The sequence below is a fragment of the Eleutherodactylus coqui genome, chromosome 5 (assembly GCF_035609145.1).
Source record: "Eleutherodactylus coqui strain aEleCoq1 chromosome 5, aEleCoq1.hap1, whole genome shotgun sequence".
Lineage (NCBI taxonomy): Eukaryota > Metazoa > Chordata > Amphibia > Anura > Eleutherodactylidae > Eleutherodactylus > Eleutherodactylus coqui.
In genome coordinates, this window is record NC_089841.1 from 179,208,465 (window position 1) to 179,227,387 (window position 18,923).

The following is an 18,923-nucleotide window of genomic DNA, read 5'->3' on the forward strand; positions in this document are numbered from 1 at the left end:
GCAATGGTGTGTGTGTGTGTATATATATATCCTCTCCCCCACATGTGCAGCACTGATATATATATATATGTATCCTCCCATAGGTTCAGCACTGGTATATGTATCTATCCTCCCATAGATACAGCACTGATATATATATATATATATATATATATATATCTTATATATCCCCATCTTCCATATGTGCAGGACTGGTATATATATCTATCCTCCCATAGGTACAGCAATGGTGTGTGTATACAGTATATATATCCCCTATCTCCCACATGTGCAGCACTGGTAGGTGTGTGTGTGTGTATATATATATATACATATACTCCCATAGGTACAGCACTGGTATGTACGTCTTCCCATCTTCCACATGTGCAGCACTGGTATATATATATCTATCCTCCCATAGATACAGCACTGATATATATATATATATATATCTCCCCATCTTCCATATGTGCAGGACTGGTATATAAGACTATCCTCCCATAGGTACAGCACTGATGGGGGATATATATATATATATATATATATATATATATATATATATATATATATATATAGATATATATATATCCCCCATCTCCCACATGTGCAGCACTGGTGTGTATGTGTATATATATCCTCCCATAGGTACAGCACTGATATATATCCCCAATCTCCCACATGTGCAGCACTGGTATATATATATCTATCCTCCCATAGGTACAGCACTGGTATGTACGTCTTCCCATCTCCCACATGTGCAGCACTGTTGTATATCTCCCCCTCTCTCTCCTGCACACATCCTCCCTATGATACAAGGACACTGCCCGGCGCCCCCAGCAGTCAGCCCCCGGCCAGCACACAGCGCGGCTCCGTCATGCGGCTGCCAGCAGGACGGCAGGAGCGCCGCGCACACTGTATCTGTAGCCGCAGGCAGTGAGTGCCGCATCCCCCGTCCTCGCAGCCGCGCCAGCAGGCATCACATGGGTGCGCACCGCACTGCAGCCCCGCGTCCTCCGCGCCTCACCTACTGCTCAGTGTTCCGCCGCGGTCCTGGGGGAGGTGGTGGCCTGTGTATCCGGGGCTTCAGCGCTCAGCTCGGCTCTCCCCGCGCTCTTCCTCCTCCCTCTCTCTATCGCACCGACTGCAACTCGTAACCGGAAACCCAACTCACAACACCCCCTCCCGCCGCTGCAAACAGGCAGCGCGCGCAGCCAATCACAAGCCTGGAACAACGGACGGGCGCTACCCCTGCCGGAACTACATCGCTGATGTCTTCCGCGCAGTCAGCCACCCATCGGGGAGGTGACGTCAAATAGTTCCCAGTTGTTATCTCGCTGGTTTGGACATAGATAAATCCGCAGGACATAATAACGTTATAATATTACCGGTGCCGTCAGAGCAGATAACCCAGGCAGTTAGCAGCATTACCCCTTCTGTGGGGCTGAACATGAAGGGGACCAGTGGCTCTCCATCAGATAAATCATAGTATGTCACATGGAAGGGGGTTAATAAATATCACAATCATTGTAGAGAGGGAAAAAACGAGCGCTAGCCATTTACACGCCATTAACCCCTGTGACGAGCCTATTCTGCGTGGCTTCACACGGAAGTATTTGCACGCGCAGAACTTGTATGCACAATACGCAGAGAATTCAACCCATTGAGGGATTTTGGCGTGCGCAATTCGGTCGCGCGCAAAAAAAAAAAAGCTCTATCTTTTTGCGTACTTGCGCACAAAAGGTTCCCCATAGAAGTTAATGGGGGGGGGGGGATATAAATGGACACGTAATCCGCAAGGAGATGCGTGAAACTCTCCGTAATCCCACTGGGAAAAGAAAACATCTGGAACTAATTAGACAAATTAGCCATTTCAATCAGTCCGTGAGGGCCGAAAAAATATAGTGAAATACACCATGTGCAAAAAGATCCAAGTTCATAGCGCAAAATAAGTGCTAAGGCGTGCGGAACTGCACTCACACTAGCGTGAAGCCAGCCTTAAAGGGGCTGTCCAGCTGTAAACTATTGAGGATCTACCGGTGTCCTTAGGAGAAGCCATCCATAGTAGATCACCAATGGTCCACCGCCCCAGATCCTTGCTGATCAGCTGGTCTCTGGGCGTTTGTGCTCATGCTGAATTCTGTAGGAAGCAGACAGCTGCGTTGTCGCTACAGTGGTCAGGCTTGGTACTACAAGTAAAGCTCCCACTGACATGAATGGGAACTTGGCTTGCAATACCAAGCCTGGCCACTGCAGTGACAACGGAGCTGTCTGCTTCCTGCAGAAATTGTCTGCTCAGCAAAAAGGCCCAGAGATCATCAACAAGCATCCCGGGTAGTGGACCGTCGCTGATTAACTATTGATGACCTATCCTGAGCATAAGTCATCAATAGTTCAGTCTTGGAAAGAGATTGCTTGGACATCATCATCGCATTGCTAGAGCCACAACTCGGTGACATTGCCGTATGAGAGCTTGTTTTATTTGGGCCGAGTTGTATCGGGACATTCCCTCTGTTGGTAAATAGTATTTTCATAGGGGATTGTTGTATTAACCAGCCTCCTCCATTCTGAAACCGAGGGTATTGTACAAGGCCTCCCTCATACAGGCGTTCGCAGAAACGCTGCATTTACTGCCGTTTCACCAGCGCTGACATGCGTTTTGCCAGCCAAAAAAGCTGAAAAAAAAACAATACTTACCTAGCGCATGCCGCCCAGGTCCCTCCCGCTGCTCTCACTAAAGCCTGCAGGAATGCCGGAGAGTAGCGGGAGGGAGCTGGATGATGCAGGCTATGTGAGTATTGCTTTTTTTTTTTCACCTAGTGTAGCTAGGGCTTATTTTCTGGGTAAGGCTATATTTCATACAAAAAATCAGGGTGCATTTAACGTAGTTAAAAACGCAGTACCAAGTTGTGCAGCGTCTTCAGCAGTGCTAAAAAAATGCTGCCCATTCATTTCAATGGGCGACACAGCATTTAAAAACGTGGAAACACCCCAAACTAGAACAGATATCGCTTTAAGGGCTTATCTAGACGACCGTATATCTGCTCGGTTTTCACACCGAGCCGATATACGGTGTCCTTATCTGCAGGGGGGGGGGAGGATGGAAGAGCCAGGAGCAGGAACTGAGCTCCCGCCCCTTCCCCGCCCCTTGCCACTATTTGCAATGGGAGGGGTGGGGCAGGGGCAGAGCTAAGCGTCTATACTTAGCTCCGCCCCTATCTTGCCCCCTCCTATTGCAAATAGTGGAGAGGGGGCAGGAGCTCAGTTCCTGCTCCTGGCTCTTCCATCCTCCCCCCTGCAGACAAGGACACCGTATATCGGCTCGGTGTGAAAACCGAGCAGATATACGGTTGTCTGAAATAGCCCTAAAAACGCTGTGTTTAAACGCTTGTTTGAGAAGCCCCACTGAAATAAATGGCAGCGTTGTGCAGCGCTGAAAATGCAGTGTTGAACGCTGCAAGAAATGTCTGTGTGAGGGAGGCCTAACTTTTATTACTTTTTTTTGGAGGGGGATGGAAAAAGCATCCAGAAATCCCGCGACCGTTTTTGTGGTTTTGCAGTGTTCACAATTCAGTAAAAATAACGTGATAAGGCCACTTTCACACAGGCTACAAAACGCTGCGTGTGCTGCCAGCCTTAAAGGGATAAGATCTAAGGTTTCTCTGCTTCTGGCTGTTAGAGCAGGAGTCTGGCTGTCAGGAGTCAGCTGAGCCATTGCCTTAAAAAGCTGTATGTACAGGTTTAAAGTCCATTAGTGATTTCAGTAAAAATGTATATGGACTGTCACTAAGGCTGCCTTCCACGGGCGTTGCGATATCCCACAGCGGATCTCCGCCGCGGGAGCCTCTGCTGGGGAGCAGAAGACAGTTGACAGATCTCCGCGGTGAGCCTACCTGACAGATACCTGTAGGCTCAGCACAGAGAATCGCAGCAATTCGCAGCATGCCGCGATTTGACGCCCGCGAGCGGAGAATCACTATGATTCTCCGCTCGTGGACAAGGGCCTGCAACGCTATGGAAAGTGTTCACTGCGTTCCCCACGGCCGGAATATTGCCTCGGGGAACGCAATGCAAAAACGCCCGTTGACAGGGAGCCTAAGGAGCTAAGAAACAATCCAGTGAGGCGATAAGACATTTACTTATGTAAGATGGCGGCACCTGGTGTTCAAAGTACATAGCAATGTGTACACCCATGGTGAACTGAGTGCTGGAGGACACACATGCTCAGCTACTCCCCTCCCAGCCAGGGATGATCACTGCACAGCAGCCTATAGAGGTAGTGACGTCTTCTGCTTTGCGTAGCCCTTGTAGGAACATGGCCATACAGCTGAAAGGACTGTCTGCAGGAATACTAAAAAGGGACCATATTAGCTGCCTGAGGGGGAAGGAGACTGATTCTCTCCAGAGCTCACCCTTAGCAGGCCAAAGGGGGACACATGGAAGCCAAACATTCATGAAAATGTTATTTTATGCTAAAAACACTGCAAATTACTTTAAAACAGCAACTAAGCCACATGTGATCAGCCAGCAAGCAGCCATTCACATGTCATTTCCTCTCTTGGTGCTTATCTCCAGGGGTGGGGTGAGCTGGAGGAGCAGGGAAGGACCAGCCCCCGGGCCAGGCTCCTAAAAATAGTAGGGGGCACTATTATTACTAAGGGGGCACTAGGAAAACTATTATTACAAAGGTGCACTGGGAGCACTATTATTACTAAGCAGGCTTTGGAAGCACTATTATTACTAAGTGGGCACGATTAATGGGGCACTATTATTACTAACGAGGCACTGGGAGCACCTGAAGCACTATTATTACTAAAGGGGCACTAGGAGGACTATTACTACTAAGGGGCAATGAAACCCTATTATTACTAAGGGGGCACTATTATTACTAAGGGGCACTGGGAGGACTATTATTACTAAGGGAACTATTATTCCTAAGGGGGCACTAGGAGTACTATTATTAATAAAGGGAGCACTATTATTACTAAGAGGCACTGGAAGCACTATTATTACTAATTGGGCATGACTAATGGGGCTCTATTATTACTAACGAGGCACTGGGAGCACCTGAAGCACTATTATTACTAAAGGGGCACTGGGAGCACTTTTATTACTAAGGAGGATGACTAATGAGGCACTATTACTAAGGCGCACAGGGAGGACCATTATTACTAAGGGGAATTATTATTACTAAGAGGGCACTAGGAGCACTCGTATTAATAAAGGGAACATTATTATAACTAAGGGGCACTGGAAGCACTATTATTATTAAGGGGGCATGACTAATGAGGCACTATTATTACTAATGGGCACTGGGAGCACTATTATTACTAAGGGGGCACAAATAAGGGAGCACTATTATTACTAAGGGAGACTGGGTGCACTATTATTAATTAAGGGAGCACTATTATTACTAAGGGGCACTGGGAACATTAGTATTAATAAAGGGGCACTATTATTACTAAGTGCACACAATTAGGTAGCACTAGGAGCACTACTAAGGGGGCACTATTATTACTAGGGGGACACTAGAGCATTATAAATAAGTGAAGACAAGTGGGGGCAGGGAACCAACGAAACAGCAGCAGCAGGGGAGCATGGTAGGTGAGCAACAGTTCTGTTATCTTACTATTGTAGGCTGAATACGTTTTTGAACAGAACTGTGTCCTCTCTTAAACGGTAATCCCTTTAAGAGAGACATTTGTAGGCACTTTTACTTTGTAAGTGGCACAAAAGGGTTATTTTTACTGTGTGGGGCACTAAAAGAAAGAACTCTTATAGTCTCAGGTACAATAGATGGCACCTTTACTTTGTGATACATTGCCACCTCAGGCATAAAACTGTTTAGTATTATTATTTTAGGAGCACTGTTAGTCTGGCAATATTTTGGGAGCATTATTACAACTATGACAAAATTATTTCTGAAGCACGGTATTTGGGAAAACGTGGCAAACAGCAGGTACAGCTATAACGGCAGATCGGACAGTAACAGGTGCAGAATTGGAGCAGCAACAGGATGTAGAGTTTGTGTAGATCAAGGTGCTGGAAAAGTAAAAGTGAGGATCCAAAGAGGTCTGTTCACAAACTTTGCAGAGAGAAGTTGTGGTTAGAAGAAATCTTAATGGCGGTCTGGGCTGAATGGAAAAGATGTGAAAAATGAACAACTCCAGAAAAGATGTAATCTCCAAGTCACTAAATACAACTGTAATGTAATTACTTAAATCGTCTGCAAAATGTCTGTGTAGAACTGGTATCTATCGCTGTATAATCACTTCATGATGATAATATTGGGCTTTGTATAATGAGTATGATGTGCGTCTATGATGCTGTGAGTTTGGGTCAGTAGTCAGTGCACCATTTGTAGTATAAGCCCCAAAAAGTTTGTCTGTAATATGGTAGTCTCAGCCTTGCTATATAGAGAAGGAATATTTTTCTTGGTTTCAGTACTGTATTTATTATCCGCCTCCGCATTCAAATATCGCCCATAGCATGCTGTGGAAAAGTGTTTTTTTGCTGCTCACGAGCAGAAAACACTTGCGATTTTTCGATCACGGAGGAAAAAAATCACAGCATGCTCCATCTCAGTGTGGATTCCACATAAACAGCTTCCATTGAACGCAATGGAAGCTGTCTGACCCGCCGCCCTTTCGCAATGACATTGTGGAAAGGTCGTGGTTACCTGCGTCATCACCTAGCGATGGTGCAGAAAAACAGGGATCATCTGCAGCACAGAAAAAAAAAAGACAGGTACACGTGGATGCCAGCTGGGCACAGGGTCGGATTCCACTATGGGCTCCCGCATGCGGAATCCAACCCAGTCGCGTGCAGCGGCCTACTACTCCACTACTTTTAATTTTAGTTTTAAGTATCCCTTGTTCATTCTCCATGGTTTCCATTACTTTCAGAGCCCAATTCTAGCCAGGTGGGATGCCTCTATTATGTAGCGTTAATCAACCATCATGTCACCAATTGACTCTATACAGTGGAGACCGTTCACTTGAAAATGGATTAGTATAATGTTTCAAAACTAACTGAAGTCATTGTTGCGACATGGTCATAGATGCCTAAGGGCTCATACCCACTGGCGATAGTCTTTCCTGCAATGCGAGAGTGAGTGAAAACACATGATTATTAAACCAATGATTATCAATGGTTTCATTCTCATTCGTGATGTCTTCACTTAAGGCTCGCAGCGCTAAAAAAACCCTTCGCTATCTTCCATTGTTATCAACAGGGCCGGCGGCAGCAGCGTCGGCCCTATTGAAAACATAGGGAGTACATCGTGCTTCCCTGCCACAGCTGTGGCAGAGGTCCGCGATGCTGTCAAAGAAGGAATCCTCTGCCATAGCTGTGACAGCTGTGCCAGAAGAGCGCAATGTACTCCCTTTATTTTTAATGGGGCCGACTCTGCTGCCTCTGGCCGCATTGTAGACAATGGGCGATAGCGCAGATTTATTTTAGCGCTGCGAGCCTTGAGTGAAGACATTGCAAATGAGAATGAAACCATTGAAAATCATTGGTTTCATAATCATGCATTTTCACTCCCTCTCGCATCACAGGAAAGTCTATCGCCAGTGATTACGAGACCTAAGGCTTATTGATGTGCATTGGGAGCAAAGGCAAGCCTGTCTGGTCCAGTCCCATAGAAGAGCTATTGTAGCACAAATTGCTGAAATAGTTTAATGTTGGACACCTTCCGAGACGCCTTGGCGAGTCAGTTCTGATTTGATGGCAAGAGATGGACCTAAACAGTATTAACTGCTTTTAATGACATTGATGATTAGTGTATATGATTGCATTTGAAGACAATCCACAGCCAAAGCATTCTATATCAGTGTTTCTCTGCTCCAGTCCCCAAGTTCCCCCAACAGGTCATGATTTGAGACTTTGAGCATATCCTATACGGAAAACTCCAGTAGCAGTTTCTGAGGCACTGACTATAATGCTATCATCTGTGTACTACGGAAATCCTGAAAACCTGACCTGATGGGGTAGTTGATGACTGTAGTTGACAAATACGGTACTAGAGAATCCAAAGACAAGTTCAAGCAGTTATGTATACCAGTGCACATAGAAGGTGGCCATGGAGCAGCGGGGGATAATCATGAGACACATGAGTAGTACTCCACAAGAAAAGCTATTTTGTTAAAAGTGTACTTTTGTGATATCTTCTTGGCTGGAGGGCAACTAGAGTTGGGAAATGAGTGAGACAAGGTGGCAGTGGGTGACGGCATGGGTAAGTGGAATATGTGGTTCACCTTCTATCTTCTGCCTACAGCATGCTCAGAGTGCTATGTAGAGATTAGAGGCACTGCTACTGTCCCTATTGGACCCAGTGATCAATTCAATTTGAAGGGCTGAAATCTGCTGCAGATCTGCACCAAAATCTACATAAAAATCTGCAGCAAATCAGCAATGTATGAATGCACCCCGTGGCTTTCCACTTGGTTTTTTTAATGCTGCAATATCGCTGCGTTTTTTTTTAACGTAAATGTCAATGGGACTTTCTAATGTTAAAAACACATTGCACAAAAATCGCAACGCACAAACTTGCAATTTTTGTGTGATGCGTTCCTAACATTAGATAGGCAATCACAGTAAAAAAACGCAGCAATATTGCAGCGTTAAAAAAAACGCAAGTGGAAAGGCACCCTAAAACTGACTTTGTTGTCCATAGCAACCAATCACAGCACAGCCTACATTTTTTCACAGCAGTTTAAAAAATAAATGCTGCTCTCTGATTGGTTGCTAACAAAGTGAGTTTCACACGGTCGACAAAATTGCGCGATTTTCTCACGATGCGACGGTGCTACAAATAGCTGACAGAGAACTTCAAGCATGTGCGCCGAAGCTGCAGAGGAGACACTCGACAGTGCCTGTTACATAATATATTGTTTTGTTTTTTTTATGCAGATAGGCCTCATTTTCGGAGTAGCGCTTATATTTTCAAGCCCCCCTGAAAATCCCGGCAAAAGAGTTCTACAAAGTCGCACAACATAAAATCACAACATCACCACGAGAAAACGCAGCATAACACAGATGCAATATCACTGTGATTTTCTCACACCAGTTTCAATTGGTGCATCTTTGTTTGCCACGCACAAATAAAGGTACAGTGAAATATGCCAATGTGTGTGCCAAAAAGCATAGTTCGTTCTGCAAAAAACGCTGCATACAAATTTGCATACACTCGTGTCAATGTGGCTTTAGGGTTCTATTGACACTCTTGTAATTACTGAGCTGCACCTCAGCATGTCCGGCCTAGCAATTGTCGGGAAATGTGAGCACTATCAGCTGCTTTAGAGAAAGTGACAACCCCCAGAAAGGTTTTGCAGGTGGTAAGGTAAAGTCCCCGTGACCGAATCCAGACGTTTTCTTGGCAGACTGTTTTTACGGGGTGGTTTACCATTGCCTTCCCCAATCATCTTTACCTCCCAACAAGCTGGGTACTCATTTTACCGACCTCGGAAAGATGGAAGGCTTGAGCCATGGGATTGAGCCATGGGATTGAACCTGCAAACTTCAGGTCGTGAGTGAGAGCTTAGGACCGCATTTCTGCTGCCTTAACACTCTGCGCCACACAAGGCTGATTTTGTTTTGCATTTTGCTAGTGTCCCTGTCACTACAGGAAGCATGAGGTGGTACTTGTAGCCCAATCAGGCTTCACGTGCAGCCCAGGTTGCACGGCTCCTCTAGGGTGGCATGTCCACAAGTGCTATGTCGGGGAGGTAGCTCAGGTGCAAAATACAGATGACCAACTACACACACACCTACCATACATTGGAGGATGGCACAGCTCAGTACTATACTTGCACACAGATGAGGCTTGTATAGGGTGCCAGTTGCACACGTTTGCAATGTTAGTGTAGGGACTCGCAAGACATGAGGACCCTTAGCACAGGTTGCGAGCTTGCATATTTTAGCCAGTAATACCTCATATTTCTTTGCATAAGCAGTCTAGTGCTGAGATGCTGGGGAATGCAGGGTGTCAGTGCTTTGCGTGGTACATTTACAAAATATGGGGCAGTCCACCGGATCTAATAGTATGGGTATAGCTAATAGGCTGTAAACCTGTATGCTGCACTACATGTATCTGTGTGACTGGCACTCTATACAAGCCTTATATGTGTGTGCCAGTATAATACTAAGCAGCCACTTCTCCCACCCAATGTATGGTGGGTGGGTGAGTAATTGTTAATTAGTACTTTGCACTTGTGCTATTTCTGCAATATAACATTTTGCATTTCTGCATGCTGCTGGGAATCGGCGCTTGTACCTGCCCATGTAAGAGGGCCTCACACTGGCAAGAAAATTGCATGATTTTCTTGTGATGCGAGAGTGAGTAAAAAGGTATGATTATGAAACCAATGATTTTCAATGGTTTCAATCTCATTTGCAATGTTTTAACTCCTGTGATGCTACGTTAAAAAAAAAATTGCAGCATGTCCTTTCTTTTTTGTGATATCGCCCATAGCTTTTAATAAGGCCGGCGGCAGCACTGCCAGCCCCATTGAAAACAATGAGAGAACATCGCAATCTACTGCCGCGGCTGCGATAGCTGTGCCAGGGAATCCCTTCAGCCCCATGGAGAAATCCCATCAGTTGCGGCGGGGGTGAAGGGATTCCCCACAGTGATGCGAGGCTGTTTTCACAAGAAGACGCTTCGCATTCAGGGGTTTCATATGGGTTTCTAAGGGTGATATCGGGACTATCGCTCTCGACAGTGTGCAGCTGGCCTAATTATGGCCTTTTCCAGTGATTTTGTTGGGATTTTATCCCTTTCAGTTATTTATCTGCAACATCATCCAGCATGACCGGTCTGACAGCGGGTCTGGGGAGGCATATCCTTAGTCATATCCATTCAAAGCATGACCTGCTCTAGTCCATGAAAATAGATGAGAACATGACATACAATGGTTTGTGCACACACATACTGCTCTAGTCACATTGTTGCAGAGTCCACTGGTGCCAAATTCCATGGGTGACAGTGCAGGAACAGGGAACCGGATAAGTATATAAATCCCCAAACTCCTCGGAACCTGGTCTATGACAGGTGACAGGTTCCCTGTAATATTCAGAGACTTAGATATCACAGACCTTATTGTTCTTACAACTGAGATTTTACTACAATTCTATCTAGTCGAAGCAAATACTTGTGAGTTAAACGCAGCAGTACAGTTTGATACAAAATGTATCAAGGTCAATTCCAAGCTGTTTAGCGCACAGAAGATTAACTAGAACAGAAAAGATAAAATTGTAGCAAACTCTCAGCCGTGAGATGTATTAGGGCTAGAGATGAGCGAACCTACTCGGCCATGCCCCTTTTTCGCCCGAGCGCCGCGATTTTCGAGTACTTCCGTACTCGGGTGAAAAGATTCGGGGGGCCCCGTGGGTGAGTGGGGGGTTGCAGCGGGGAGTGGGGAGGGAGAGAGAGAGGGCTCCCCCCTGTTCCCCGGTGCTACCCCCCGCTCCGCCACGCCTCCCCCCACCGCCCGGCGCCCCCCGAATCTTTTCACCCGAGTACGGAAGTACTCGAAAATCGCGGTGCTCGATCGAGTAATTACTCGAAACGAGTATATTCGCTCATCCCTAATTAGGGCTCATTCCCACAAGTGTAATTTAACTGCAGATTACGCACGCTTAATATGCAGTGAATGGAGTCAATGAAAGTACATTGATTTTCAGTGATCAATTAACATTGCCACAACACAGGAATGGTACTCATTCAATGAATGTAGGCGGAGCGAACCAGGATCGGTCCAGCCGCCGACCTACATTCACAGTTATTAGGAGTCGCTCAAACATTGAGCGACTCCTATTTACACAGCTCAGCAGTCTCTTGGTATTCAGTTTTGCTAATAACCAAGCTACTCCGACAAGTGAGTGATTTCTTGTTCAATGCCCTGCCAGCGGCTGTTTGTACATGGGAAGATTATGGCAAAAGTTAGCCATTTTCAGTGAGAATTCAGTTCATATTCACGCTGTGTAAAAGGTACTGTCAGAGCGCCACTTCCTGTTCCGGCCCCTGGGAAATGCCAGCAGCTAATGCATCTCACGCTGATTTTTTACACATTTGGCAAAGAACCAAAGATTCCTTAGGAAAAACTTCTAATTCATTTTCGGAAGAATACAGATAAGAAATGCAGGCTTTCTCCTCAATCCTTCCATGCAGATGATGACTTAAAGGGGTTTCCCCATTAAAGACTTTTATTTCCTGTCTGCAGGATATGGATTAGAAGTCTGATTGCTAGGGGTTAAACCATGTGAACGGAGTGTGGCTGCGTGACTGCAGCTCCATTCACTTCTATGAGACAGACTGAGATTGCCGAGTGCATCAATCTCCAATTGTCCCATAAAAGTAAATGGAGAGGCGATCAAGCATGCTCATCACATAGAGCATTAAGGTGCACCCCTCTCAGTATCACAGCAATTGGACCCCCATTAATTAGACTTTTTCCCCCTATTCTGTGGATAAGGAGTAAGTAAAAAATAATGGAAAAATCCCTTTAATACCCAGTTACAAACTCTCTCTTTGATTCTTGGGTCCATAGACTTTTTGAAACAGATTAAGGGCGAGCACCCACTGGCGTTTGCGTTTTCCGCGGGAAAAAAACGCAGCGTTTTCGCGGCGTTTTCGCGGCTTTTCCATTAATTTCCATGGAGAAAAATAAGGACACATATGCAACTGACAGTTCCTATGTTAAAAACGCAAACGCAACGCAAAAAAAACGCCAGTGGACAGGAACACATGTTATCTCTATGCCTGTGCAGGAAAAACGCAAAACGCAAAACGCAGGTAAAAAAACGCCAGTGGGTGCTCGCCCTAATTCAATACAAACTTCACATTCCAGCATATTTAATTACACCAAACCCTTTCCACATGTCCCTTCTCAAGTCTCCTGAATTGATTCTCCAAGAAGTCTTTTACCCCTCCAAGCTTTTCCTCTGGTCTTGAGGTAGAGTAAGAAGTCAATGAGATTCTTAATGTTAAAAGTTCCCATGGCAAACTATATTATCTGATTGACTGGAAGAATTTTACTCATGTGGATAGATTTTGGGAGCCTGTGAAAAGCATCTATGCACCTTCTTTTATTGAAAGGTGCTATCAATATTTTCCTGGCAAGCCTGAGATGATGGGGTGTAAGGAGGGCACTAGCATACCCTCATCTACATGCACCTGGCATGCTGTGCACTGCTGGCCTGGCCCTATGTCCTCAGCAGCCGATATCTCCTGTCCATATACACATCAGCTGTTGATAATAAAGTCTACTCTAGGGTAGAGACCTTGTGAGAATGTCCATACCTCCTCATGGGCAATTCCATGGTGAAGAACAATTCCTTATACTCCACTCCCTAGTTTATCCCAGCATCAAATGCCTTGAAACAAAGTGGATCCACACCTTCTCCAGTAAAGTGCACAACAGGACCCAATTGGCCAAACACTCACATGGAAATGTGCCAAGTAGTCACAGCTCAGCCAATCAGGCAAGGCAAAGGATCAATTCGAATAGAAGGTACATTTTCTTCTAGCATTCCAAATGGGACTTTTTGGAGGCAAGTAGTTGGCTCCCATGGGATGCCAAAGCACAAGTTGTCTTATTTTTCCATTGTAACTAGGGCAGCTTCTCTTTAATTAATACATATAGAGAAGAACAGTGGTGATTATAATGATAATAAACCTACCCACTGCTATAATCGTGTCTCATAAATTGTATCTAGAATGCTTCTATTTTCAGTACTTACCCAAATCATGTTGTATATAGAACAATAATTATATTTAAAATCAATTTGTAGGACACAAAACCATATTAGAATGGGCATTTTATAGGCATAGATTTTTATCAGAACAATACCCCTCATTAATATGGATGGGGTTGTCCAAATGACAGTCCAATTATTCTTCTAGATGCCTGCATTTTTAGTGCACTTGTCTCATGACAGTGAAGTTCTAGCCATATACATTGCTTTTATAAGGTGGATCCACTGCACTGGGTACTGAAAGGTATGGCTACCCACCAATGTGGATAAGTAAAAGGAACTCTGCACTCCAAAATTGCTCAATATGATCATTTATTAGTAAGGCAATCTGAAATGAGTGCAACGTTTCAGCCCACAAATAACAGCCCTTCCTCAGACACCTTAAACATGTACATTACTTATGTATTATCTTTATGCTTATTAGTTGTCTCCTAGACCCTATAGACCAAGGCTAGATTCACATCTGTATTGAAGGTTCCATTAGAGGCTTCCATCCCAGATTCCATGACAAAAGCAGGTCAAAATATTGGAATATGCTGCAATATTGTTTTTACAATAAAATGATGGTCACCATAATGGAAACCAGATTAACCCCATTATGGTAAATGGGGTCCATTGGGCGCTGTTGGTGTCTGACATGTAAAAGATCCGACACTGCCATTATTTAGATTTTTCTGGTATAATGAAACAAGAGAATGGAAATATGAGTATAGATGTGAACCTAGCCTTATGGCCCTTTTACATGGGATGACAGCCGGTGAAGCGACTGCATGAGTGCAGACGTCACTGCTAAGGTCATTAGCGCTCGTGCAGAGTGTTAAGACAGACACTGGATCACGGGCTTCTCGCTTAGCGCGGGGAGCATTTACATGGAACCACAAGCCAGCGATACTTTTCATGCGGACTGAAAGTCAGCGATAACACTTGCGAATGAATAGTGGGCGATATTTTTTTTTTGCATTTACACTGTACGATTATCACTCAAATTTGTTTGTTTGAATGAATTTTTGAGCGATATTCGTTACGTGTAAATGAGCCTAATCGTTACGTGTAAATGGGCCATAAGAGTGCGTTTACACAGCACAACTATTGTTCAAATAGTCACTTGACCATCAACTTGGTGCTGAGTGAGAATTCCTTTACTAGTCACTTTGTTTCAGTTCACTTAGAGAATAGTTGCAGGTTCATTAATTATTGTCTGGTGTAAACAAGCAATTGTTTGTCTTTCAAGTTTGCAGTGAAGTGTACGCTTTAGCGACTGTGAAATTGAATAAGTGAACAACAATCGCTCTCTGTAAAAGTGCGCAATAGTCGTTTGTATGGTAAAAAAAAAATCACTGTAGTGAGTATTTCAAGTGACTATTTGGACGATGGTTGTCCTTTGTAAAGCCACCCTTATTTAACCCCCTTCTGATGTGCACTGTACAAGTACAGCGCATGTCAGGCATCAAGGTATGGAGTGGGCTTGGCAGCCAAGCCCCCTCCATACATGGCAGATGTTGGCTGTCTTAGAGAGCTGACACCCGCCTGCAACAGCCACAAATGGAGATACCTCCAACTATAGCAGTTAACCCTTTTAATGCCACTGTCAATTCTGACAGTGTTATTTAAATGTCTCAATTTGGACTAAGATGTCCAGAACACCCCACGATGGGATTACGAGGTGCTTTTCAGATGTTATGGTAGCTTGGGGCATTCTCAAAGTGCTCAATGCTGCCATGAATGTTTGACTATTGAGACATACCTGTGGCATGTCTTAATAGAACACCAGTATTGCATTATACTGTATAAACAATCAAATGATTGCAAGTTTAAGTCCCCTTGGGGGACTAAAATGTAGGAATAGGTAAACTAAATATATTATTAAATAATTATTAAAAAAATAAAAAATGTTTTTAAAAAACCCTTTTCCCACTCTGCATATCAAAAATGAAAAAGAAAAATGTGACATTTGGTGTTTTTGCAACCATAAAAGTCCTATTAAAATCTCAAATTATTAATCCCACACAGTGTATGCTGTCAGAAAGAATAAATACCCAATGCCTGACTTGTGGATGGATTAAAAATCCATCCAAAAGTCTTATGTACACCAAATAAACACCAATAAAAACTACAGGTCACTTCAACAAACGAGCCCTCACACAGCTGCATTGACGGAAAAATGAAAAAAGATATGGAGGTCAAAAGATGGTGACAGAAAACTATTTTTTTAAAGGTATTGTATTCTCTTAAAGAGGTATTCAAAGGAAATTTAATTGATGACCTATCCTACGGATAGGTTATTAATACTTGATTAGCCAGGGAACGCGACTCAGGATCCCAGCTATTCAGCTAAGCAGGTGCATGCTGTCAGTACCGCTACATACAGGGATTCAAGCAGAAGCTGCTGCTCCAACCCATGCGTAGTGGCCAATGCTTGTAATTGCAGGTGCAGCTCCCACCTATTTAGCCAACAGTGGGTGCCCAATCAGCTGATTGGCTGGGCTCCTGAGTGGTGGACCTTGGCTGATCAACTATTGATGACCTATTCTGAGGATGGGACATTAATAGTTTCTTCCCTGAAAAACCCTTCAAATAGTAGAATATAAGAAACTATACAAATTTGGTATCACCGTAATCTTACTGACTCACAGAATAAAGATAAAATATAATTCTTACTGCACTGTGAAACCTCCCCCCCCCCCCCAAAAAAAAAGGTGTTGCAATTTTTTTCCATTTTTGCCCCACTTTTAAAAGTTTTCTGTTACATTATATAGCATGTTAAATTGCAAAAACTACAACTTGTACCATAAAAAACAAGCCCTCATGTATCTATATCACTGGAAAATATATATCACTGTGTCCTTCCTTTATTCTTTCTCTCCTTTTATAATCCTCACCTGGTTCTGGCTTAAAAATAAAAAGCATAAAACACGGAGAAAAAAAACCTACACGTGCGAACACTCCCTAACAATTCATTAGCATTTTTTAATTTTGATGAATAATAATTGCTAGGCACATCCTTACAGTTTATATGTTGTTCTAAATGATTCCAGATGTTTTATTTACTGAAGTTTCCTTTTATCATCAAAGTATCACCACAATTGTAACATACATAAAGTGTAACAAAAAGTATAGATTAGTATAGTATTATTTGTGTATGGAACTGCAGACCTGTTCTTGTCAGCGGGATTTCTTTACAATTGCAGTATTGTCTCTGAAATCCTATTATATACTGTATGCATTTGGCAGGGACACAGATTACCACAAATGGTAAGTCTCTGTTTCTGTATACTAAGGAGGACCGTTAAACCTCAAGTTCATACAAGAGCATGCATGCAAATGTGTCTGGAGATATATGAGATAAAGTAGTGATCAGTAGCATTTTTCTGAGCTTGCCCTCAGTACAATTCAGATAACTCATTCATGGGGCAAAAAACAGACTTACCCTTTTTGGAGTGATAAGTTACTGCTTTGCGCTGGGAAGAGCTTGAAGCCTCAAAGGCTCTCCGGGCATCTGCTACTGAAAGGACCTTGTCTTCTGAATCACTTTGCTTGCTCTCATCAGAAGAGTTCCTTGCCTGGGAGTCGGTTTCCTCTGAGAAGACCCCTTTACCCACCTCAGTACAGGGAATGGGAGGAGTGTCTTGTGGGGGCTTTGCATCTTGAGAAGCTCCTATGTTCCATAAAGTTACCTCCTCCGCAGCCCCATCAAGTCCACCAGCTGCACCTTCATGTAGATATACTGTGCTGTCTTCTTCTGGATCGCTGAGGTTCTCCTTACACAATGCACTCAGCTGGTATATGCGCTTGGGTGGCCCCCTGCTCCTTGGAAGACGCTCCTTCTCCTTGTCATTGCTATTTTTGGTGATCTCCTGAGTTTGGACTTGAATACTTGTGCACATTAAGGCATGAACGCTACTTACCATCTGCCCTACACCTTGCAGTAAGTGGTCAGTGCTGTGTGATCTTCCCATTGTCTGGAGAGACAGCCGGGTGACCTGTCTGTGCCCATCCTTGCTCTCTGAGGCAGAACGGGTCAATGCCCTGATACTGCCCTGGAGGTAGGAGACCAGGTTCTCGCTCTGTGTCCTCCTGTATAACTTTACCTTCCTGCTCCGGTCATCTGCTTCCACAGGTTTACTAGTATATCTGGAGAGGTTGTGTGCTGCACTCCATAATCTGGACTCATCTTCTTCCATCTTATACAGAATAACGTTCATATGCTTGTGTTGATGGCCCTCTGTCTTCTCCAGCTTTACTCCCACCATCTCACCATCTTTGTCTTTGTGGAGCTCACCTGACAAGCCTTCAGCGTCTAACACATCCCAACTAACGCTCCTTTCTTCTAGCTTCCATTTTCTTCTTTGGATACATTCTTTGCTTGACATTGCTGAGGAACTCTCCTTTATATTACAAGTCCCAGACTCACCTTGCACCTTTACTCCACCTCCAAACCTCTGGTTCTCACTTAGATCCTGTACAAGGTGCTTGGACTGCTCAGACTTTCCTGAAGTTAGGTAATGTATGGGCTGATTGCAAGAATATAGATCCTCTTGCCCTTCAAACGAGTCAGCCCTAAGATATAGATGGGAAGAAGTAGGTTTATGTTCCCCCAGCTTCTGATGCTCTGTAATGGTGTCTTTGTAATGGTGTCCTCCTGTGTAATCCACCTCTTGCATGTGCATATTGCTCTTCAAGAGGTTATCAGCTGATTGTGGATGAATCGGATCCATGCTGTAGACTGTATACTTCTCTTATTACAAAGAGCTCCTATCTGTTCTTTTCCATGAAGATGTTGCACTGTGCTTCTTGTTACTTATTCATGCCTGTACTGAGGAGCCAAGGAAGACAAGTAGAACTCTGTAAAAGTAGAATGCCTCTGCTGATCTTTGACTTGAACTTGTTTATTAAAAGGATTGCTTCCTTCAAGGTTCCTGTAGGACATTGATAAAGTCAGTTTAGGAGGATGATGGGGTAAATATTTAGTTATAATATGGTATGTAATAAAGTGGCTGGAATAAAGATCTTGGATGTTCTGTGCTAGGATTCCAGCAGTCGCACCCTCCTCAGGGAGAAGAGAAAACTCTGTGCTTGAATTATGGGCTATGAGCAGGTTCCAAAGGTAAACAAGAGGATGTGACAAGTACAACATGACTGCACAGCTTTCTCTCTGCGAATAATCCGCTCTATCACAACTTCCAGAGCAG

General features: G+C 44.1%; 1 protein-coding gene across 3 annotated transcripts in view; it reads right to left on the reverse strand.

Moving 5' to 3' along the window:
• The window catches only part of CORO1C (coronin 1C), a 71,944-nt gene extending 54,763 nt beyond the window's left edge, over window positions 1–17,181 (reverse strand). Inside the window, exon 1 of one of the 3 annotated variants that reach the window (XM_066603841.1) lies at window positions 17,162–17,181. The gene's annotated coding sequence lies outside the window, so the exon portion shown is untranslated. Of the gene's footprint in view, window positions 1–1,003; window positions 1,161–17,161 lie in introns of those variants that run through there. The other 2 variants (XM_066603843.1, XM_066603844.1) reach the window with 2 other exon arrangements.
• Window positions 17,182–18,923: the final 1,742 nt, after the last annotated feature.